This window comes from Podarcis melisellensis (assembly GCF_964234715.1).
Source record: "Podarcis melisellensis genome assembly, chromosome: W".
Lineage (NCBI taxonomy): Eukaryota > Metazoa > Chordata > Lepidosauria > Squamata > Lacertidae > Podarcis > Podarcis melisellensis.
Genome location: NC_138535.1, coordinates 6,323,615 through 6,348,091, shown reverse-complemented (window position 1 = coordinate 6,348,091; position 24,477 = coordinate 6,323,615). Strand labels below are relative to the sequence as shown.

General features: G+C 45.2%; 1 pseudogene across 1 annotated transcript in view; it reads right to left on the bottom strand.

Annotated features, from left to right (window-relative positions):
• LOC309361267 (U6 snRNA-associated Sm-like protein LSm3 pseudogene) overlaps nucleotides 1–24,273 on the bottom strand; it is a 179,101-nt pseudogene extending 154,828 nt beyond the window's left edge. Inside the window, exon 1 of the transcript in view lies at nucleotides 24,028–24,273. The product of the transcript in view is annotated as a U6 snRNA-associated Sm-like protein LSm3 pseudogene (transcript). The remainder of the gene's footprint in view (nucleotides 1–24,027) is intronic.
• Between the last annotated feature and the right edge of the window lie 204 nt (nucleotides 24,274–24,477).

Genomic DNA, 24,477 nt, shown 5'->3' with positions numbered 1-24,477 from the left:
TGAGTTGTGGTGGTGTCAGCATCAACGGTGTTGGTTCCAGTAGTTCCAGAAGTTGTTGTTCCTGTTGGTGCAGCAGATGGACACTGGCTGGTTCCTGACTGTTGTGAGCTGGTGACGCAGTGGACACAAGGACAACAGCTGCAGCGTGTGATTGCTGGGTGCTGTGGTTCCTGTTTTCTCTCTCGGTGGTCGTGAGTAGCTGGTTCCGGGCTCCAGGGACATCGCTCTCAAGATGGCCTCACAACCAGTTCAGATGGCTTTTGAGCGTCTGAATGACTCCAATTACTTGCTGTGGTTGGAACGCATGCAGGCAGTGCTGCAGAGGGATCGTCTCTGGCAAGTGGTGAGTAAGTTTCCTGCGAAGCCTGATGATGAAGACCTCGATAAAGACCAAAGAGCAAGGGCCACAATTGTCTTGGGGCTGGAAGATTCCCAGTTGCCGTATGTGAGGGGAGTCAAGACAGCTAGAGGTGTGTGGCAAGCACTTAAAGAACTCCATGTGCGTGAGACAGCGGTTTCCAAGCTGTTCATTCGCAAGGCATTGTACAAGGCATCCTGTGATGTTGGGGAGATGGCCAGGTGGGTGGGTCCAAATGAGGATGTCTCACAAAGCCTAATTAGGCCCACAGGTAGAGGTTCCATAACAGGAGTATACAGCCATTGTGGTTGGTAGCCGTGGGCAGCCTTATCTTCCTCTGTGAATTTGTCTAATTCATTTTTAAAGCTCTCCATGTTGGTGGTCATCCCAAGGTGGTGGTGAGCCCTTTTATTATTTATTTATTGCATTTATTGCATTTATGTCCCCACCTTTTCCTCCATGGCACTCTAACCACTACACGCCCCGGCTCCCCTTCCTCAAAGTGGCCCATGTAGCTGCAGGGTGGCTGCCTTTGTGTAACAGGCCATGTCCCAGCTGGTGCTGATCGTGGTGTTGTGTTTGAATTGGCAGTGATCGAGAGGGTGGAGTTACCCCTGTTGTTTTGAGTGGATCCCCTTTGGGGCTTGATCCAGAGCTGCTTCTCTGTAGGGCTCAAGGCTTCCACTGTTTCCATCCCACTGCAGGCTCTGCCAGACCAGTTTGTGGAGCCAGTGTGCGCCTTCTAGAACTTCAGCAGAAGGTAGGTAGCTCAGGAAAGGAAACCTCTGTCTTGGCTGCATTACGAAGGGAGCGATGGAGAGTGGAAGATCTTAGTGGGCATGGAAGCTCAGATTGTGGGTGGAAGGGCAGCAGTCTGTAGGGTGGAGGGCCATAGAAGCATAGAGCTGTAGAATTGAAAGGGACCCCATGGGTCATTAGTCCAGCCCCCTGAAATCCAGGACTCACAAGTAAGGGATCCCTGACAGATGACCATCCAACCTCTGCTTTAAAATCTCCAGTGAAGTAGAATGAATGAACGAATCTTTATTTGTGTCAGCCATTGGCCATAGCAATAATACAACAATAGGATATACAAAAAATAAAAATAAGAAGTCAACTATATAAAATACATCTTCGAAATCCACACCTTTCAGAATTTTTTGCAAAGCAGTTCCCCAGACAAGTAATTAAATAAATACATATACTTGGGTTAAAAGTGTGAATAAAAATGCACATATTAGTGGAAATAATATACAAACATGCGCTGTACTAGAGAAAATAGTTTTGCAAAAATGGATTTGTCAGCCAGAATTGCATACACAAATGTGTATGTCAAGAGAAATTTGCACTAAAATGGCTGATAATTTCTCATGAGGACTTTTTCTAAATAAAACGAAATTGCAAAGTCATGTGGAAGTGTGGAGAAAGGAACTCACTGATGGAAAAATGCAAAACTGACATTGAACGGTTCACTCATCCCTGCCTTGGTGCCCGCCAACACCCCCTGTCCCTCTGAGGTTTTTTTTCTCCCCTTTAAATTGGGTTTTTATTGACTTATTTATTTGAATTTGTGTTGATGGGAAGATGTTGCCATGCTTTGCCTGCTGCTTCGGGGGTGTTCTGCACAATGTCAGTCGTCCCCCCCCCCCCGGTGAAATGGGTATTTAGTTGTTCCCATGGCAGTTGCTTATATTTCCAAGTGTGCCTGAAAAATGGGAGACCCTTATGCCTCCTGTGTTCAGTCAGTCAACCAATCCACTCCCTTGCCTGAGATTGATAAGACTGTTATGTGTTTATTCTTAACACCCCAACCTGCTACGGGGAGCCTTTTGTTGCTGAGGGAGGTTTCCTTCTGCAAAGTTATTTGCAAATGAGTGACCTTTCCCTGGAGGCCCCACTGAATTATGCCTCCAGCCTGTGACAGAGTAGGGTCGCTTGGAGAATTATGGCCCATGAGGAATGCAGGATGCTCAGTGCACCATAAATATGGTCTGACGTGGGATGTTGTTTCCTTGTCTGGGTCATCAAGGAGCATATGGTGGGGCTTTGCCGAAAATTCCAGGGGGAGGGGGGTTGGCCTTCACCAACCAGGATCCTTCTCAGGTCTAGAACCTTTGTGCTAATTTGGAACCCTATGCGGAAAGGTGGCAGCACTTGGGACTCAACTCAAGGTGAGTAGGGGGTGACATGATAGACACCTGCCTGAAATGCAAGGAAGCTCCCTATGTTCCTGTCTAATTCAACTCAAGCACAGCTGTGAGGACTAGAACCTTACTTTGTTTTTAAGGGAGGCACCATGGCTCCCCCAAAAAGCAACTGCTCTGCATTTAGAAGGTCCCTGGTCTAATCCCTGGCATTTCCAGGTCGGGATGGGTGAGCCCCCCCCCCCCGTGCCTGAAATCCTGGAGAGTTGCTGCCTGCCAGAGTTGACAGTGCAGAGCTGGGTGGACCAATAGACTGACTCAGCATAAGGCAGCTTCTTCTCATGTTCCTTGTGTTGAGGGGGCTGCTGAGTGCTTGTCAGTGCCTTGTTCCTTCTTCTGGTCATGGTGGCTGGGACTGGGCTTACTGGAAACCCAGCTCTGCAGTTCATCGGTCCAGTTGTTCCCATACCTTTCCAGGGTTCCACAAACTGATCCCTAGTGCCGGCTTCCCTATCAAAACCATTATTTAGAATAGCAGTTTGCTCCACCCACTAAGAAGGACAACACCACAATAAAATTCAAAACAGCAGCAAATAATTGCACGTTTATTCAAAATCCAATCCAAACTATTTACTTTCATTCCTGTGTTGGAGGGGGTTGGGCTAGATGACCCTCAGGATCCCTTCCAATACTACAATTCTAATTCAACAAAATTGATGAGCTAGATCCAGTGATGGTGATGTCTGATGAGCCCTTCACACCTCCAGTGCCCACCTCTGCTGCCCCCTTGCCTCTTAATACCCCTCTAAGTAATCTCACTGCTTAAACCCTTGGGGGTGGTTGGTGGGGGTGGGAGGAGCACTCTGGTTTGGCTAAGAGGCCTCCAGTTAGCCGCAAGCCTTTCTGGGGCAACTGAAGCTCTGTGCTTCTCTCTGGTTTCAACGGCTGTTTGCTGCTGACTCCCCTCATTGGGCACTGCTGGACTTAGAGATTTGTCCTTCAGTCCCTGTTGGGCTTCTCCCTCCCCCCCTCTCCTTTCATGCCATGCTAGCCCCAAAGGAGGAAGAGGAGGAGGCTGGTCCACTGCAGGCTGCTCTGTTATCACATCCCACCTGGAATTTACCACCTGCTCTTGCAACCACACCACCAACTTTGCAGTGCTGCTGCAGGCCTATGAGGTGCAGATGAGAGAGACTGAACCCTTTGCTTAAGGGAACCAGGGGACGGTCAGGTTGGGGGGCAGGGGAACAGGCCTTAGTGCCATCCCAAAATGTTTTTTCTGCCTGCAATGAATGGCAATATGGTGCCTCTTCCTCCCCCCCACATACAAAAGCCACAGGTTTGCACTAGCAGCTGGATAACTCTTTCGCCACAGAGGTGTGTCTGGCATCTTCATTATACAGATACAGCTTTACTCAAATACTGAAGACACACCTCTTTACCTTGGCTTTTGACACTTGAGGTGTATGTTTTTGGACCCATCTAATTTCTGTAATTTTTGTTAGGAGAGCTTGCAGCCCGGGTAAATTAGACTGAAATAATCACTTACTGTTTCTGGAGTTCAAAGGCTTTATTCATGCAGGAGCTATTAACAGGATGAGTAGGGATAAAAGAGAGAAGTACCAGACATCTTGTCTCAACATGTTGGAAGGGAGAGCACAAAATGGTTCAGCTTTTAGTGGTGCAGTTAACTTATAGAGGCCACAAGCAAGTGTTGGATAGATTGCTAGGCAAACAGCGTCCTCATGTGGTTTGAAGCAACACATGCATGAAATAGAAGCTCAAGAGAAGGAAATGTATTTGCTTTTTTCCAACAATTTTAAGTTGTTTTAAATTGATTTTAATGTTGTGCTTTAGTTGTTGTAACCTGCCCTGGGACTTTGGGGTGATGAATGGGTAATAAATGGTAGTAGTAGTAGTAGTAGTAGCAATGATAATAATAATAATAATAATAATAATAATAATAATAATAATAATAATAATAATAATGGGACAGTCAACCACACCTCAGTCAAGTGGGCTTTTTGAGGATGGGTGGCGGTGGTTTGCAGGACATCCTGTGTGGCCTACCCAACTCTATCCACCAATAAAAGGGAACGGCTGGGGAGGGGCTTGGGTGGAATAGCCAGGGGTTGCCCCTACCCCAACACCCGCCAACTGAGGCAGTTGCCCCACTTTGCCTAACAGTAAGCTGACTCTGCTTAGCAAGTTGTTCCTGTGTGTTTGAGCAGAGGAGTGCAGAGGAGGAGTCAACCCTGAAGACCTTGACCTTTGTTGGCTGTGGTGTCTCGTTCTGTGCCCTGATTGTCACCTTCGTCCTCTTCCTGGCAGTTGGGTAAGGCTTGAGCAGGGCCACGTCTCCAGAAGCAACACAGGTGTAGAATGGGGATGATTTCCTTACAGAAGAACATCATGACACTCTGTTGGATCAGGTCAATGGGGGCCCATCTAGTCCAGTATCCTGTTCTCACAGTGTCCCCCCCCCCAGATGCCAGAGGGAGACCCCACAAGCAAAATCCCCTCTTGTGCTATCTTGGATAGCCACACACACCAATCTAAGAACTAAGCAGCTGCCCCAGGTCTGTGCTCTAGGAAGCACTTGCAGCAACCAGGAACCACTCCCCCTCCCCCATATGCACCTTTCCCCAGTGGGCTGTGTGCATGTAGCCAGAGGCTACACCTGCATGGAAGATGCCTCTGCTCTTCCCTCTTCAGTCCCTTCCTGGTTTGGGAGACATAGTGCAGGGGAGGCGCCTGGCGGTTCACTTGCCCAGCCTGCCTCTTCCTCCAGCTTGGAAGCTGCCTCTGCCTCTGATTCCTGGCTGCCACAGGCCTTCACAACCCACTGCCCCCCACTCCTGAGTCCGACTCCATGCCTCCTTCCCCCAGTGCACACTCGACAGTGCCCTGCCAGTCCCTGCCAGATTCCTGCCTCCAACTGTGGAGACAGAGCAGAGCCATCCTGGCTAGGAGCCATCCCTAGTCCGCCCCCTCCGCCTCCGTGGATTTGTCTCATCCTCTTTCAAAGCCATCCCAGTTGGAGGCCACCCCTGCCTCCTGTGGAAGTGAGTTCCAAAGGACTGGACAAATTTATGGAGATGGAGGAGGGGGAGGGGGAGGGGGAGGAGGAGGAGGGCTATTGATGGCTCCTAGCCAGGACGGCTCTGCTGCAGCTCCACAGTTGGAGACAACGATGCTTCTGAATGCCAGTTGCTGGAAACACCAGGAGGGGAGAGGACTGTTTGGCCACTGTGAGAACAGGAATCAGGGCTAGGTGGACCATCATGGACCTGATCCAGTAGGCATGCTATGTTCCTTATGAAGGTGTGCAAAGCGCTCCCTGTTCTTGCTTGAGTACTTTGTATGAGTTGTTCCTGACTGTGGCTCCACCGTAGGGATCAGGCATTGCAGAGACTCCAACTCTCATCAGCCCCAGCCAGCAGAGTGCATGGTCATTGGGGGGGGGGGGGGGCGGCTGCAGGTTCTGCATCCCATCTCCTAAGCATGTGATAGGACTTGACCAGCACAGGGGCTGGGTATCAGGAATGGCACTCCCAGAAGTGTTGGTTCTCTTTTTTAATAATAATAATATTTATTAAAATTTCAAAAACTTACAAACATAAAAAGTAATAAAACAAAAAATTACAAAAAAACTGAAAAATAAAAAAATAAAAACAAATCAATTTTTCCAAAGCTTATCTTTCATTTACTTGTTTCCTTGACTTCCTCACACCTCCCTTTTTTTCTAGTTCAATTAGTTAATTCAGCAAATCCTTTCCATCTTTGTTTTTATCTTAATCATTTATCTTAATATGTTGTGACTTTGCATTCTCACCTGTTGACAACCCATTTTTACATACTCCTTTATAACATTACTGCTAAAACCACATAACTTCATTCCAGCATCCTTCTAACATTCCTTAATTTTGCAATGTTTCTGTAGATAGTCTTTAAACTTCTTCCAACCTTCTTCTACTGATTCTTCTCCCTGGTCTCGGATCTGCCAGTCATATCCGCCAATTCCATGTAATCCATCACCTTCATCTGCCATTCTTCCTTGGTGGGTAAATCTTGTGTCTTCCAATACTTTGCGATGAGTATTCTTGCTGCTGCTGTAGCATACATAAAGAAAGTTCTGTCCTTCTTTAACACCATTTGGCCGACCATGCCCAGGAGAAAGGCCTCTGGTTTCTTCAAAAAGGTATATTTAAATACCTTCTTCATTTCATTATAGATCATCTCCCAGAAAGCCTTAATCCTTGGGCATGTCCACCAAAGGTGAAATAATGCACCATCGATCTCTTTACATTTCCAACATTTATTATCAGGCAAATGATATATTTTTGCAAGCTTGAATGGTGTCATGTACCACCTGTATATCATTTTCATAATATTCTCTCTTGTTGTGTCCAACATCTTGTGCCCATTTAATCATAGCAGATTTCACCGTTTCATCCTGAGTGTTCCATTTCAACAGCAAGTTATACATTCTTGATAAAATCTTAGTTTTGGGATCTAACAGTTCTGTTTCCAATTTTGATTTTTCCACCTGGAAGCCAATTTTCTTGTCCAAATTATAAGCCTCCATTATTTGATAATAATGAAGCCACTTTGTCTTTTAGTTTCTCAAAGCTCTGCAATTTGTCAATTTGTCTCCCTCTTGTTCCAAAATCTCCCAATATTTTGGCCATTTGGCCTCCATATTGAGCTTTTTCTGAGCCTTCGCTTCCATCGGTGACAACCACCTTGGGGTTTTATTTTCAAGTAGGTCTTTATATCTTGTCCAGACATTAAACAATGCTTTCCTGACAATATGGTTTTTAAATGCTTTATGTGCTTTGACCTTATCATACCACAAACATGCATGCCACCCAAATACATTGTTGAAACCTTCTAAATCCAAAATGTCTGTGTTTTCAAGAAGCAGCCATTCTCTCAGCCAGCAAAATGCGGCTGATTCATAGTAAAGTTTAAGGTCTGGCAGGGCAAATCCATCTCTTTCTTTTGCATCAGTTAGCATTTTAAATTTTATTCTGGGCTTCTTGCCCTGCCAGACGAATCTAGAAATATCTCTCTGCCACTTCTTGAAGCAGTCCATTTTATCCAAAATTTGCAGTGTTTGAAACAAAAACAACATTCTTGGCAATACATTCATTTTTATCACAGCAATACGGCCTAGCAATGAAAGCTTCAGATTTGACCATATTTCTAGGTCCTTTTTCACTTCCATCCAACATTTTTCATAGTTATCTTTAAATAAATTCACATTCTTAGCAGTCATATTAACCCCCAGGTATTTCACTTTTTTAACCAATGTTAATCCTGTCTCCTTCTGAAACCTCTCTCTTTCAATCTCTGTTAGATTTTTCTCTAAAACCTTAGTTTTTATCTTGTTCAACTTAAAACCCGCAACCTGACCAAATTCTTGGATCAGTTCCAATACTCTTTTAGTACTAGATTCAGGCTCCTGTAATGTCAATACTAGGTCATCAGCAAATGCTTTCAATTTGTACTGTTTAGCTCCGACTTGTATTCTGTCAGGGAACTGACATCGGAGCCAGAAGTGGAGACAGGGCTCCCAAGCGATGCCGGAGAAGGGCCAAGCAGGGAGAGAGGGAACTCATCGGCTGGGGAAGGAAATCAGCGTAACACCAGGGATAAAGGGGGGCAGATGGGGGAATCAGAGAGGGGGCTCCAGGACTCTTCGCCAGAGACCAGCGGGGAGAGCACAGGTCCTCCGCTACCCACACCCACCCTGCGCAGAAGAGTTCCGTGCAGGGAAAGTAGGCGTAGACTTGGCGTCAAAGAACTTCTTTGCTGGAAGAAGTTCAAGAAACGCCCACTGACAGATTCTGCTAGCGACTGAACAGCCACGAAGTGAAGGGCTGTCCAGCCAGGAAAGGTTTAACCAGGCTACCTAGCCAGGAGTGGCAGCAACTTACGCACGAGCAACCCCATATAACCATTACATATTCCTTTAACCAATTGATCCCTTCTAATCATATTTAAAAGAACCTCCAGGACTGATATAAAAAGCAATGGGGAAACTGGGCAACCTTGTCGTGTTCCTTTCTCTATCTTAAATTCCTCCGTCACTACATTATTGACAATTAATTTAGCCTTTTGTTCTAAATATATTGCACCTATACCATTTCCAAAACCTTGACCAACCCACAGCCCCTGTAGGTTCTTCTTCATGAAACTCCAGGAAATATTGTCAAAAGCTTTCTCCACATCCACAAAAATCAAAACTGCTTTGGTATTAACATTCACTTGTAGTTTTTCTAAAATATTAATTATATTTCTCGTATTATCAGACAAGTGTCTGCCCAGGAGAAAGCCTGCTTGATCTTTATGTATCTCTTCTGCTAGTACTTTTTTAAATCTTTTAGCTAAAATATCTGCAAAAATTTTGTAATCCACATTGAGCAGAGATATGGGGTGGTAATTCTTAAGCTGTGTCTTCTCAGACTCTGTTTTCGGTATAAGTGTAATGTAGGCTTCCTTCCACGACTCTGGTGCTTTTTTCCCTTCCAAAATTTCATTACAAACTTCCTTTAATGGTTGTATTATCCATTCTTTCAGGGATCTATAATATCTTGAAGTTAAACCATCCGGCCCTGGAGATTTGCCCAATTGCATGTTCTGAATGGCACCGTCTACCTCCTGCTCCGTTATTTTATAATTCAGCATTAGCTTGTTTTCTTGAGAGATTTTTTGCAATCCATTTGTTTCCAAAAATCGATCAATGTCAATTTCTTTCTGTGTCCCTTGTGTATATAGTTGTTTAAAGTACCTCTGGAAGCACTTCCTAATCTCCACTGGATTCTGTATGTTCTTTCCTTCCACTTCCAAATTTGTAATAGTATTGAGTTTTTGTCTTTTTTTCATTTGCCACGCCAGCAATTTCCCACATTTGTTTGCCGACTCAAATGTTTTTTGTCTCATCTGTTTAATTTTCCATTCTATTTCCTGGTTCATCATTTTCATATACTGTACTTGATGTAGCTTTATTTCTCTCAAAATCTCCTGCGACTTTGGTTTTGCTCTCAGTTTCTTCTCAACTTCCTTTATTTTCTCCAAAATTTTGTCTTTTTTCTCATTTTGAGCTCTCTTCTTTATTGCATTCTGTTGCATCAGAAACCCTCTCATAACTGCTTTGCTTGCGTCCCAGATTACTCTTTTTTCAACAGTAGTATTCATATTTATCTCAAAATAATCTCTCAAGGTTTTTTGGGCCTTCTTGGTCACTTCTTTGTTTCTAAACAAGGTGTCATTCATCCTCCATCTAAAGGAACCAATTGGTGTTAGTTTCTATTGATTTTGCAGTGTCCTTTACACAGCAGAAGAATGAGCAGTACATGCCACATGCTTAATTTCAGTTTATTTACACTTCAATGCTGAGAGTTTACAAGCAGGCATCTTGCCTCTGCTAGAGCAGAGAGACAACTCCTCTCTCCTCGGAAACACCGAGAGAACTGTGAAAAACAGGAAACCAGTGTACGTCACATCCAGTCTCCTCTTCCCGTGGGAAACCAACAATGCATTGACTGTGGAATGTAAACAACCTGTCTCGTGACAAGCACTTCGCTGCACAGTGAAGGAGAGCAGAAACCAACATCCTCCCCTTTTCTGTGAACATCACTGGGCAGCATGTTCGTACAATATCAGTACAAACCCAACTTCTGCACATAGGTACAGTGTTGATCCCTTGATACAACCTTGGACAATACATCAGCAGGAATTTCATTACCTGGCATATAGGACACCGTTATGAGTCCCTTCTGAATACATTCCCTAGCATGTTGCAACTTCAATTGCAAGTGCTTCGTGCTTTGCTTACAACCTTCAGAATTCAGCAAAGCCAAACATGCTTTGTTGTCCTGGTAAACCTGGATTGGACATTTGACAGGAATTTTCATGTCTTTGCACAATTGTAACAACCATTCACAATCCTTAAGTGAATAAGACAGTGCATTCAGTTCAGCTTCACAAGTACTTAAGCTAACTGTTGTTTGCTTCTTGCATGACCAATCAAATAGACCCTGATTGTACATGTAGCAAACTCCAGAGGTACTTTTCCTGTCTGTGGTGTCACTTCCAAAACTTGCATCTGCAAATATCTCAAGACTACCAGACTTCTGATTGTTAAATCTCAGTCTGTAATGCATAGTGCCTTTCAAATAGCGCGCTATGCGTTTCAGAGCTTTCCAATCCTTAACACTAGGATTGTTGACTTGTCTGCTTAGCAAATTACAGCTAACAGCAATGTCAGGTCTTGAACATCTGGCAATGAAGTTTAACTTGCCTAGCACACTTCTGTACAGTGTAGTGTCAGAAAATGCTTCTTCAGTGTCTTCTACCTGATAACCTGTTGTCATCGGTGTGTCTACAGGGTTAGCATCCATCAGGTTTAGTTTGCTTAACACATCAGCAATTTTCCGTGACTGGTGTACTAGAATGTTACCATCTTGATCTCTCTCTATTTCCAGAGATAGGTAGTTGTTTACCTCACCAAGATCTTTCATGTCAAAGTGCTCTTTCAGTTGAGCTAGGGCGTTATTGTACATTGTGACATCATCCCAAAAGAATAATAAATCATCAACATAAAACAAACAATACAGTTTATTTTGCCCCTCCTCTTTGACAAATACACATGGATCAGCTTTCCTTTGCTGAAAACCTAGAGAAAACAATACTTCAGTGAGTTTTGTGTGCCAACACCGTGCACTTTGTTTGAGACCATAAAGGGACTTCTTCAGAGCACAAACAAATTCACATCGTGGTGACTAACGTGTAGATTTTCCTCTGCAGCTAACTTGAGCATAAGCCTAATGCTCTCATACCTCACTGTGGGTGAGTAGGTCTCGTGATAGTCTTCACCTGGTACCTGTGCAAAACCTCTGGCTACCAATCTGGCTTTGTGTCTGACTACCTTGCCATTTTGATCAGTCTTCGCTTTGAAGACCCATTTGCTTCCAAGCAGTTTCATTCCTGGAACTACTGGAACTAGCTCCCAAGTTTTGTTCCTTTCTAAGGAATCAAGCTCAGCCTTCATGGCATTTAACCATGGCTCAGCTTCCTTTGAATCCAAATCCTGGATTTCTTGGAAACTTGAAGGTTCAAATACCTTCTTGGAGCTTTTAACAGCTGCTACTGCTGTCTTAGCAAATTCATCAGCAAATCTCTTCGGAGGTCTGCCTTTTGTGGCTCTTTGTGACCTGTGAATTAGCCTTAAGTCCTCAACACTTTCCTCTTCCTTCTTAGGAGAAAAGTGACCTATTGTGACCAATGGTTCTTCCAATTCTTGATCAGAGCTTTCAGAGGGTCGCATAGAGGCTTTCGCACTATTGAAATCCTCTGAATCATCCGATTCAGTTTCAGACTCAGAATCAGAACCTTCATCAGTGGGTGAGGGTTGTTGCGGCTGCTTTTGCTGTTGACTATCCTCAGTCTCATCACTGTCATCAGGATAACATTGGAAAATTCCCACATTCTCCCCCCACTTGGCATTGTACTCAACACTTCTTGTGAGCTTAATTGTCTTAGAGTCAGTCATCATTATTCTGTAAGACCCTTTCTGATAACCTAGAAAGATACCATGCAATCCACGCTTGTCTAACTTGGAGTTTTGTGGTGAGTGAACCCACATGTCAGAACCAAAAATTTTCATGTGTTTGATGTATGGCTTCTTGCCAAACATCTTCTCATAGGGGGTACAACCAATCGCTGAAGATAACCTGTGATTGTAACTGTAAACAAAACACGAGAGAGATTCGGCCCAATAACTCTCTGGAAGATTTGCATCATGCAGCAAGGTTTTCAACCCTTGAAGCAATGTCTGAGTTGCCCTCTCGCAAAGTCCATTCTGCCATGGCGAGCGAGGACTAGACAAATCGTGTTGAATTCCTTTCTCAGTCAGAAAAGCTTCAAACTGCTGAGAAGTGAATTCCCCCCCGCGATCAGTGAAAATAATCTTTATCTTCTTACCATGCACATTTTCCAACCAAGCACAGAATTCCTTGAACCTTGGAAAAGCCTCTGATTTCTGCTTGAGATTGTACACATAAATATACCTGAAAAATGCATCAATGAGAACCATGAAGTACCTGTTTCCACCCAAAGAGGGCGCTAGTGGTCCAACCAAATCAGCATGAACAACCTGGTATGGTTCTGTAGCTTGCCTACTAGACACCTTACCTTTCGCAGCCATTTTCACCTTGTTTGCTGCGCATGCTTTGCACTTCATGTGGTACCTGCAGGGTTTAATAGTCATACCTTCAACTAAGGCAGGCATTTTAGATACTGCCTCAAAATGCAAATGACCAAATTTCCGGTGAAAATCGTGAATACATCCTGCATGCAAACTTTTGTTAGAACCTGCAATGCAACAAGTTTCATCCTGCACAACATCATCATAATACAAAACAAACAAACGATCAACATATTCAGCATGCAATACATAATCATTTTTCTTTGTGATGGTGCACTTCTTGTTCTTGAAGGAAACGTCAATGTTCCGTTCATTCAGCTGCGCAACGCTGAGTAGATTATGCTTGGCATCTGGTACAAAAAGCACATCCTGTATCGATAAATCCAAACTGTGAAGAACAACATTTCCGTAGCCTTGACTGGGGATCGTGTGGCCATCCGCCTGGTGAATCGCACCTTCCTGCGGTGTAAAAGACACGAACAGTCGCTTATCGTTGCACATGTGATGCGTTGCAGCTGAATCCACCACGAAGAAAGATCTAGACGTCTTCTGGACCTTTGCAACCTTTGGAGTGAAGCGTGAGACCATTGCCTTGTGCTGCGTTGTCCTGGACACCGGACCTTTGCCTTTGCTTTGGCCTTTTCCACGCGATGAGCTTTCACTGCGGTGCTCTGTCTTGGCCCTGGGATATCTGCATTCCCTCTTCAGATGGCCTAGACGTCCACATGAGTAGCATTTCACTGCCTTCAAAGCTTTGGCGCCATCTGGTGGTTCCACTGCACTCTGGGATGATGTCTGTGAAGACTCCCCCTTACCCATGCAGCTAGCACCCTGGCGGTCTGCTTCATTCTTAATCACGGCAGTATCACAGGCTACTCTGACCTGAGCATGTGGCTGATTGGGATCAGATTCCCCACTTGCATCAGCCAACCTTCTGCAGCTAGCCTTCATGACCCTGGCATTAGCCTTCTGCATCATCTCTGCTGCTTTAAATCAAGCTGCTTTATACAAGCTGCATCTCTGCTGCTTCAAACCTCATTCCAAAGGCACTTTTAAAAGTTACTTTCGGTTTCCCAGCCATTGCCTGTTGCCGTGGCAAAACGGCCTTAAAAGTTCAAAGTCCAGCCTTAAAGCCATTAATTAGGAGCTGGCAGGCTGCCCGGAGCATGAGCACATACCTCTCAATCAATCAACTTGACGCAGAGAAGATAAGACCGGTCCGTTTCTCTGTTCCTTTGCCGGAACTCCGACTCGACCTCCGGAGCCCATCCGTCAGATTGATTGCGTTTTTCTGGGCCCAGGACCAAAAATGTTGATTTTGCAGAGTCCTTTACACAGCAGAAGAATGAGCAGTACATGCCACATGCTTAATTTCAGTTTATTTACACTTCAATGCTGAGAGTTTACAAGCAGGCATCTTGCCTCTGCTAGAGCAGAGAGACAACTCCTCTCTCCTCGGAAACACCGAGAGAACTGTGAAAAACAGGAAACCAGTGTACGTCACATCCAGTCTCCTCTTCCCGTGGGAAACCAACAGTGCATTGACTGTGGAATGTAAACAACCTGTCTCGTGACAAGCACTTCGCTGCACAGTGAAGGAAAGCAGAAACCAACAGTTTCATCTCCATCTTCACAGCATTATGGTTGGAGCAAGTTTTAGGGCAAATTTCCACTTTTCTTGTCTTCGGAGCCAGTCCTCTGGTTACCCAAATTTGGTCAATTCTTGTCCATGTCATTTTGGCTTCAGAGAAGAAGGTTCCTTCTCTGCCCAAGGGGTTCTTTACTCTCCAAATGTCAACTAAGTCCATATTGTCAGTCATATCAAAAAAGGTTTTTGGTAGTCTGCCATCCTTGGTAACTACCTGTCTCTGTGCCTTGTCCATATTTGTACACCTTACCTTTCTCAGCCATTTTCACCTTGTTTGCTGCGCATGCTTTGCACTTCATGTGGTACCTGCAGGGTTTAATAGTCATACCCTCAACCAAGGCAGGCATTTTAGATACTGCCTCAAAATGCAAATGACCAAATTTCCGGTGAAAATCGTGAATACATCCTGCATGCAAACTTTTGTTAGAACCTGCAATGCAACAAGTTTCATCCTGCACAACATCATCATAATACAAAACAAACAAACGATCAACATATTCAGCATGCAATACATAATCGTTTTTCTTTGTGATGGTGCATTTCTTGTTCTTGAAGGAAACGTCAATGTTCCGTTCATTCAGCTGCGCAACGCTGCGTTGTCTTGGACACCGGACCTCTGCCTTTTCTCTGGCCTTTTCCACGCAATGAGCTTTCGCTGCGCTGCTCTGTCTTGGCCCTGGGATATCTGTATTCCCTCTTCATATGGCCTAGACGTCCACACGAGTAGCATTTCACTGCCTTCAAAGCTTTGGCGCCATCTGGTGGTTCCACTGCACTCTGGGATGACGTCTGTGAAGACTCCCCCTTACCCATGCAGCTAGCACCCCGGCGGTCTGCTTCATTCAGAATCACGGCAGTAACATAGGCTACTGTGAGCTGAGCAATTGGCTGTACAGCAATCTGAGTGGCAACAGACTCCCAACTTGGACCCAAAGAATGTAGTATCATGAAGGAATACACAGCCTCTGGAAAGGTGAGTCCTCTCTGTTGCAGCTCATGTCTAAGATTCTGCATCTCCATCAGATGTGTACGCACATCCCCACCTTCAGCAAGAGCCATACCATGCAGCTTGGCATAGTTTTCCTTATTGAGCTTATGAATCCCAAAAACATCAGCCAGGCTTCTGCAGCTAGCCATCTCTGCTGCTTTAAATCAAGCTGCGTCACTGCTGCTTTATTCCAAAAGCATTTTTAAAAGGTACTTTCGGTTTTCCCCAAGCCTCTACGCTTGTGCCGTGGCAAACGGCTTTAAAAGTTCAAAGTCCAGCCTTAAAGCCATTAATTAGGAGCTGGCAGGCTGCCCGGAGCATGAGCACATACCTCTCATCAATCATCTTGACGCAGAGAAGATAAGACCGGTCCGTTTCTCTGTTCCTTTGCCGGAACTCCGACCCAACTTCTGGAGTCCATCCTTCAGTTTGATCGCGTTTTTCTGGGCCCAGGACCAAAAATGTTGTTTTTGCAGAGTCCCGTATACAGCAGAAGGATGAGCAGTACATGCCACATGCTTTACTTTACTTTATTTACACTTCAATGCTGAGAGAATACAAACAGGCATCTTGCCTCTGCGAGAGCAGAGAAGCAACTCCTCTCTCCTCGGAAACAAAGAACTCCGAGAGAACAGTGAAAAACAGGAAACCAGTGTACGTCACATCCAGTCTCCTCTTCCCGTGGGAAACCCAACAGCACATTGACTGTGGAATGCAAAACATTGTCCCGTGACAAGCACTTCGCTGCACAGTGAAGGAAGCAGAAACCAACACTCCTTTGCATACATTACCACTCCTCTTTTTTTAACTTTGTCTGATGAAATAAATTCTTGACCCAATCTTTTATTACTCAATACTTTCCTATGGAGCCTTATCACATGTGTTTCCTGTAGGCAGATCAAGTCCAATTGTTCCTTTTTTAATAAATGAAAGACTCTTCTCCTTTTTTGAGGGGAGTTGAGTCCATTAACATTCCAGCTTAGTAGTTGCAGTGCCATGATGTAATTACTCTGATTTTCCTCCAACCGCGCCAAGTGCTTGCTCTTGTTCTGTCGGTGGTATTAATGTTACTTTCTCTGGACAGTCCAATCCAAAGGGTAATCTTGCTATGTCTAGTATTCCTCTTTTTGGTGATCCTCTGTCCTGTGCTTTTTGTTCTAGTCCTCTGTCTGGTGATTTTCTGTCCAATGCTTTTGGCTCTTCTCCCAATCCTTTCTGCAGGTTTTCTCCGTAGTCTTTCAGAAATTTTTCTTTAACCTCTACTGATCTTATTTTTATCTTTCTTCCTTTAAAGCTAAAGGATAGGCCTTGGGGAAATTCCCATCTAAAGATGATTCTATTCCTTCTCAGCGGGTCAACCAAATCTCCATAGTTGGACCTAAGGTCTAAAAGATGTTTCGGAATATCTTTGAATATTTCCACTCTTGACTGGTGTATTTCCAAGGTCTTCTGAAAGTGCAAACCCAAAATTTTGTCTCTCTCCTCTTTAGTTTGGAGGGTAATCAAACAGTCTCTCACCCTGTTCTTCTTCCCCCCTCTTCCAAGTCTAAAAGCACACACAATCTTAAATTCTTCTTGCTCCAAGTCCAAATCCCAGAAATCTGCAAATTCCTGCGTGAGAAAGTCTATCAGGCTGTCCTTCTCTAATTCAGGCACGGCTCTGATCCTCAAGTTCGTTTGTTTCTCCTTAAGTTCAATCATAGAAAGCGTTGATCTATCGTCCTCAAGTTGCCTCTGTAGGTCTGGAACACTCTTTGTTTCCAATTGTGTTATCTTCTCCTCCACGGCAGCAGCTTTTTCCTTAGCTTCCTCTGCGGTCTGTCGAATCAAAGTAGATTCCTGTAACAATTTCTCAATAGTTTCTGTATTAGTATTCACCTTTTGTCCCAAATTATTAATGCTTATTGTATTTTGGTCAATTTTAGTTGAAGCAGCGTCCACTTTTTTACTTAGCTTTTCCAATGATTCATTTATCTTACCTAATGCAAGTGCTAAAGCTTCTTCTGATGACATGCCTTTTGACTTAGATTGTGTAGGTACAGCCACAGATGAGGCAGGAGTGCCAGATGCTGATGCTCTTCGCTGCCAAGATTTCCCAGACCTCGTTGTTTTGTCTTGGAGCGACAAATCTACTTTTTCTTTCCCATCTGCCATAACACTTCAACAGAAAGTCCAAGGTCAATCCCACGGCCACACAGTTTATTTTGAAGTGGAAAATTTCCCTGGCCCAATTGTTGTAACAATTTCAGAAACTTCCTCTAGGGGGACACAATTGCAGTCTGCACTTATTGTATTACAAAGTAACACCTTTTAAACCCCCAACTCAAGCAGAAAACAAAGAAAACAAAGAAGAAAGTCAGTTTCAATTTTCAGTTACTTTCCCTTCTTTCTAAAATCAGGAGAGGACAGCCGAAAACAATGTATCTCTCTTGCAGAGGTAGCTGTCAAAAAGTGCTCTATTCACAAGCAGTGCGCATTTCACAGTACGGCAGTCTTATTGTTCATTGGCAGCCCGTTCCCAGGGTTTGAACGGTAGATTTTAAATTCCTTCCCTCTATCTTGCAGGTACCTATAGTCCAAACCTCTCCCCCCTCATCTCCTGCAACCAAGGGGGGTTTCACTTATTTTGGATGTTAGGATTTTAGTCTTTTTCAATCAGCTTTCCAAGGCTTTAGCTTGCAGCCTCTTTGCTTTAGTCTATTTACAAAAGCGGAAGGCGGACTTCCTGTTTATGCCTCCCCGCTTCGGTGCCAAATTGAATCTTTTTTCTTCCCTTTTTCCAATTATCCTACTCACAGGTAGTTGCTTTTAAAGTCGAATTGTCCCAGGAAAAAGTCAGCGCTCTCCGGTAACAGCTGTGCGGCTTCGCTCCGTGGAAGTAGCAGTTGACTCACAGCACCGCGCCACTCACCCCGTTTCGCTCCAGAGCCCGTAGTCGGGTCTCCCCACGAATTGGGGGGGCGCAAAAGGTGCCCGCCGAGTCCCACACTCACAGGCTTTACCCGCCTGTGATTCTTGAAGGGTCTCCGCCTTCGCCGTGGCGGTTCAGACCCGATTTCCACTGAGCGCATCCCTCCGAGTCAGAGGGATTCCGCCATTACTGCTGGCGCTAACCCGGAAGTCTCCAGAAGTGTTGGTTCTCCAGGGTGAGAGGCAGGGAGGAAAAAGGAGAGATCATGGGTGGGAGCTGGGAGGGGGCTGCTACCCTCTGTAGGTGGTGGGGGTTGAGAACTGCCTCTAGGAGAAGTCTCCATATTATACGTATTCTGTTTGTAGCTTTCGTAGCTGTTCTTGTAGTGATAATTTTTTTAAAAAAATTGAACAGTAAAAAAGGGGGGTGCACTCCCAGCTTTGTTTCTTGACTCCTATCACCCCATCACCCCTCCCTCCCTGCTGTGTCCCCAAGAGCAAGAGGACCACAGTGCACAAGAACCTGATATTTGCACTGGTAGCTGCGGAGGCCTTGCTCATGTTCAGTGAATTGGCCAAAACCAACCAGGTAGGAAGGGCAGGCAGCTGGGAGAGACCTCATGGGGGACCTACCCACCTTTGCCAGCCGGACAGAGACCTGTTCTGGTCCTGCTTCCTGCCAATGGATCCCTAGCCCCTCGCCCTCACCTCCCACAGCCTCCTGCCCTTCCTTCCATTCCTCTCCCCAGAGAGTGTGCTTTGCCGTCACGGCCTTCCTGCACCTCTTCTTCATGGCTGCCTTTGCCTGGATGCTGGTGGAAGGTCTTCTCCTGTGGAGCAAAGTGGTGGCTGTGAACATGAGCGATGACCAGCGGATGCAGTTTTACTATGTGACTAGATGGGGTCTGTGTCCCAGTGGTGATGAAGCAGGGAGGGAAAGATAGGGCAGGCAGCCAAGCTGACTTCTGATTCTCCTTCTCCTCCGTCTTTTTAAAGTCCGTACTCATACAGATGGCTCGATCCAGTTTAGACAAACCCTGTTCCCATCTTAACCACTGTATGGTGAAGTGGATCTGTGACCGTGGCCACTGGGTTATTAGTTGCCAGGGGCTACCCAAATGGCTCAGGTGACTGCCTCAGGCAGCAGGGGCAATTCCTCAGGCATTCGCCTGGAGCTCCTCAGGTGTCCCCTCTGCCTCTCCTGCTCCGCCTAAGCCAGTCTGCTTCTCTTTTCTCATAGAATCTTAGTTGGAAGGGACCCCTGCAATGCAGGAATCTTAGCTCAAGCATCCCTGACAGGTGGCCACCCAACCTCTGCTTAAAAACCCCCAAGGAGGGAGAGTCCACCATTTTCCAAGGCAGTCCATTCCACTGCCTAACAGCTCTTACTGCCAGAAGGCTCTTCCTTTGAACATAAGGAATCTTCTTTCCTGCCATTTGAATCTATTGTTTCAGGTCCAATCCTCCAAAGCAGAGAAAAACAAGTTCCCTGCATCTTCCTTGTGACAGCCCTTCAGATATTTGAAGATGACTTTCACATAATTTCCATAGGTGAAATAAGATCCAACTGCTTCTTTATTTGGATCAGGTGATGGGGTGATGGGGGGGGGGCAACTTGTCCTTTTTTGCCCCAGGCAACTATGTGTTTTGGGCCAGCCCTAGGTGACTGTTCATAGCTCAAAGAGGAAAGGACAAAGGTGGAACACAAAAGGCATTTAAGCTGTGGCTGTCCATTGGGTGCTCAGGTTGACCTGAAAGAAGTTTTTTTTTAACCAAAAGCAGTTGAGAAGGCCCTCCAGACTTTGGGGGTTTTGTGGGGGTATTCTGAAACATGCTGTTGATGCCATAACAGTGCATTAGCAATTGTTTGACACACATTGCCCCACTTTATTAGTAGTTTTGCAATGCTTCCCAGTGTGACCACATTACAGTGGTACCTTGGTTTAAGAATAGTCCGGCTTAAGAATGATTCGGTTTACAAACTTCGCAAAACCGAAAATAGTGTCCCGGTTTGAGAACTTTTCCTCAGTCTAAGAACGGAATCAGAACGGTGGAAGGGCACCAGCAGCGGGAGGGCTCATTAGGAAAAGCACCAGGGCCGTCTTACCCATAGGCAATAGGGGTGCAGGGCACCTGGGTGCCGGGCTCTCAGGGGCACCAGGCCAAGAGTCCAGGGCCCAAGAGTTGAGTCCGGGGAAGAGCCTGCCCGTCGGTCAGAGTGCCGCGGTGGGCTCTTCTGCGCTGCGAGTTTGGGAGCAACCAAGCCAGTGAGACACTGAGGCAGCCAGCCGGCTCCGCCCTCCTGGCTACCTGGGACTGGGTAACCGGGGGGGGGGGGCACCGGGCAGATCTTTGCACCCTGGTGCCGCATATGCTTAAGACAGCCCTGGAAAGCACACCTCAGTTTAAGAACGGACTTCCAGAATGGATTAAGTTCGTAAACTGAGGTACCACTGTATGGCCATCCTGAGGGGCATTCTTGCCCTATCGCATTGCAAAAGTGGACTCAACCAGTTGCCCTCCAACTCTAATCATAGTATGAACAGTTGCAGGATTTCAGCAGGGGGATAATGTGTTGGGATGCGTCCGGAGAGACAGGGGCAATTGGCAGGCCCCCAGCTGGCTCCAGCCACCAGCCGACAGCCGGGCGAACTCCGGTTCTTGGAACAGCATTGTTACGGTAAAATCTGGGTGCGAGGCTGCTCTGCCACCCAGCTCGTCAAACTAAGTCCGTGGGTCCCTACGGAGGAAAATGAGCTCAGCCGGAGACAGGAGCAAGCTGCAGAAGATCCAAGTTTATTGCGCAACAGGTTCAAGGTGAGATTGAACAGCGAGAAAGGGGTGACATGAACTTTTGAAACTTCCCTCCATGTCCCAGAATACAGTGCAAAATACATCCCAGTTACAGTTACAGATAAGTAGCCGTGTTGGTCTGCCATAGTCAAAACAAAAAAAATTTCCTTCCAGTAGCACCTTAAAGACCAACTAAGTTAGTTCTTGGTATGAGCTTTCGTGTGCATGCACACTTCTTCAGATACACATCCCAGTTACATCATGAATACATTAAGAAGAGGTTGGGTTACACAGGATAAACATACGGAGGAGGGAGGGGGAATATTTAGAGCTGGAGATATGCGCAGATAAGCACATCCTGAGTACCGGTGATGAGAAGACAATGGTCCATGTATGCATAGTCTTCCACCTGGCATTGCCCGGAGGAAAGGCTTGGCAGAGTGATTTGACAGGATTAGGGTCTAGACACCTTACTTGAGAGATTATGGAGGACAGGGGAGATGTCATGGAGTCCTAGAGAAATTGAGCAAATTGGCACGTTGATTTTCTATGAATTTTATAGATTTTAGTCCCTTTTGACATTGACAATTGGACTCAGAAATAAATGGATATATTGTAGCGAAGAAGGAGGTGAAGAAGACATGCCCCCCCCCTTCCGTATCAGCATCAATCAGTGACACAAGCCTCAGAGACCTTTAGAGACTTGGCACTCTTTAATCAGCAGAGTGAATAACTTCTCACAACGGAAGTGGAGGACAGAGACATATGTAAGCATATTTACAGGCGTTTATTCAGCATAGTTCAGGAACAAAGGAAAAAACATGTCTGCTTCCCTTCGTGTCCAAGCAAAACAGCAGTACAACATTTTACATTTGGATTAAAAATTTGAAACAATCTGGATAAGGGAAAGGGAATTTAAAAAACAGAAGCCAGTCCCTACCTGCTGATAGAATAGGAAAACAGAGACGTTTTCCGATGCAAGAGAAAAGATTTAGAGATTTGTAAACTTCCAAAGACTGAATCTATTATCCCCCCAAAAGCAGGTGAAGGGGGGGGGGGAGAGAATTTAACATTACTGAAATACCTGCAAATGCTTTCAAAAAGGACTTTTAAAAGCCACTTGACTTTCTGGAAGGGTGACTCAGTCAGAGCAGAGAGCAGCCATTGTGATGCAACAATGAAGGAATGTCAATTACTTTCGTTTCCTACTGGGATACTTTGAAGTGCTGCAGCAGGCTGAACTGAATTTTAACCCTTAAATTGAAAACTGGCAACATATTTGAATTGCTTGAGGAGTGAAAAAGGAAAATAAATAAGAAAGGCAGGTTGGAAAAAATTGGGACTGTATTTTAACTGTCTTGTTCCGCAAACTGGAGCTGTTGCATGACTACTAGCTCATTACTCCTGATTCTGTGGAAATAAAAGCATCTTTGACCTTGGAAATCTGAGTCACCAACGGTGTTATGGTGGGAGAGCAGGGGGAAAAACCACACACTAGAAGAGAATCTAAAGACCAGGCTTTCCAAGAGCAAATATTGGAGTTTATGAGAGACAATAAGCAGGGTTTGCAGAGTCTTGCAACAGAGGTCAGAGCTAATACGCTCTGTCTCCAGGAATTTAAAAAAGACTTTGGAATTCTGCACAAAGATCTCCAAGAGGTCAAAACAGAAGTTGCAGGTTTGCAGAAAAGAGTATCAGAGATTGAAACTGTTAAACTTTCAGAGATTTCAAAGATTACAGGAAGAATCGCAAACAGCAATAGCTTTTATACAACTTAAGGAAAGAGAGACATATCTTCATCTGAGAGGTCTACCAGAGATTGAACAAGGAAATTTGAAAGCGTCCAGGAATTTGTGTCCTTTTGTGACCTAACAAAGGGAGAGGTGGAATCTACAATTGTAAAGGCCTACAGATTTGGACCTAGAGGTAAAAAGGTAAGGTAAGGTAAAGGTAAAGGTACCCCTGCCCTACGGGCCAGTCATGTCCGACTCTAGGGTTGTGCGCCCATCTCACTTAAGAGGCCAGGGGCCAGCAATGTCTGGAAACACTTCCGGGTCACGTGGCCAGCAAAGTTCTTAACCCGAGGTACTATTTCTGGGTTAGCGGAGTATGCAACCTGAAGCGTATGTAACCCAAGGTACCACTGTACTTTATTTACATACAGTATAAACACACACGGAGCACTGCAACATGGCTCCCTCCCTCTCTAGCATCAGACAGCAAAGAGAAAAAGAACAAAGGACAATAGTCCCACTTCATGGAACACAGTGACACAAACATACTGCCGCCGTCACTTCCCACTCTGTGGAGTCAAAACTTCTGCCACGCTGCCTCTTACTCACCTTTTCTCCAAATCAAAAAGTCCCCAGTGCTGCAGCCTCCATCCGTTGCTCCATTCTCCCCTTTGTCATTCTGACGGCCCTTTTCTGAACCTTTTCTAATGTGTGGGAATGTTCAGGGATGCAGGAGAGGATATATTGTCTGATAATAGCCTTTCCAACATGTGTTAACAAGTTCACAATTTAGCAGAGTAACATTCTCCCTTTTAAACTTGCAGCGGATGCATTTGCTCAGGCTCGCTAAAACTTCTATAATAACTGTTCTGGTATTTTCCCCTTATTCCCTCATAAAAGATAAGACACGACACAGTCTTCTATAAAAGTATAAAGAGAGTTTACTCACATATCATTCTGTTCACAATAGGATTCCAGAAGGCAGACTTAGCTTAGAAAAGTAATATATACCTGGAAACTATCTCATAAGAAGACAGTCCCTTTGTCATCTCTTGGCTGGAAGCCAAGAGGGCATCTTTGGCTAAAGCAAATGTTGCTTCTTCGATGCATGTAGTCAAAAGGAGAGAGATGGCTGCCCTGCCCTGTGCTTTTGTCATTACCTGCTCAGGTGAGGCCACACCCACCTCTAGTCACATGCAAAGGAAGTCTGTCCCAGTAAGTACTTAACCCGAGGTACCACTGTATTCATTTTGGTAGATTTATAAATCTCTTCATAGGTTTCTTCATCCATTTCTATTGTTGTCACAGTCTCCTCAACATCACCCAAAATCTTATTTAAGTGCTGGTAACAAGCAAATAATCTGCCTCGAAGTTTTCGGTCATTTCTCATTTTTTCATCAATTCGTTCATCAAGACTAAGCTTGATGAGATCCAAGGGCTCTTCTACAGTATTTGTGATTTGTTGCTGCTCCACCTTGTCCACCATTTTTTCAAAGCCCCTCCAATGCTCTTTTGGAGGTGAGGCCAGAATTCTGTGGTTCTAGGCTGAGTGTTGGAAGTGAGAGGGAGGGAGAAGAGATTTTGGCGACACCCCCAGAGGGCCCGCTGTGTCTTCCCAGTTAGCCTTGAAAAGGCCCTCTTTTGAAAAAGACGTTCCTCTAATAAGACTTATAAGAGCAATTACAGGGAT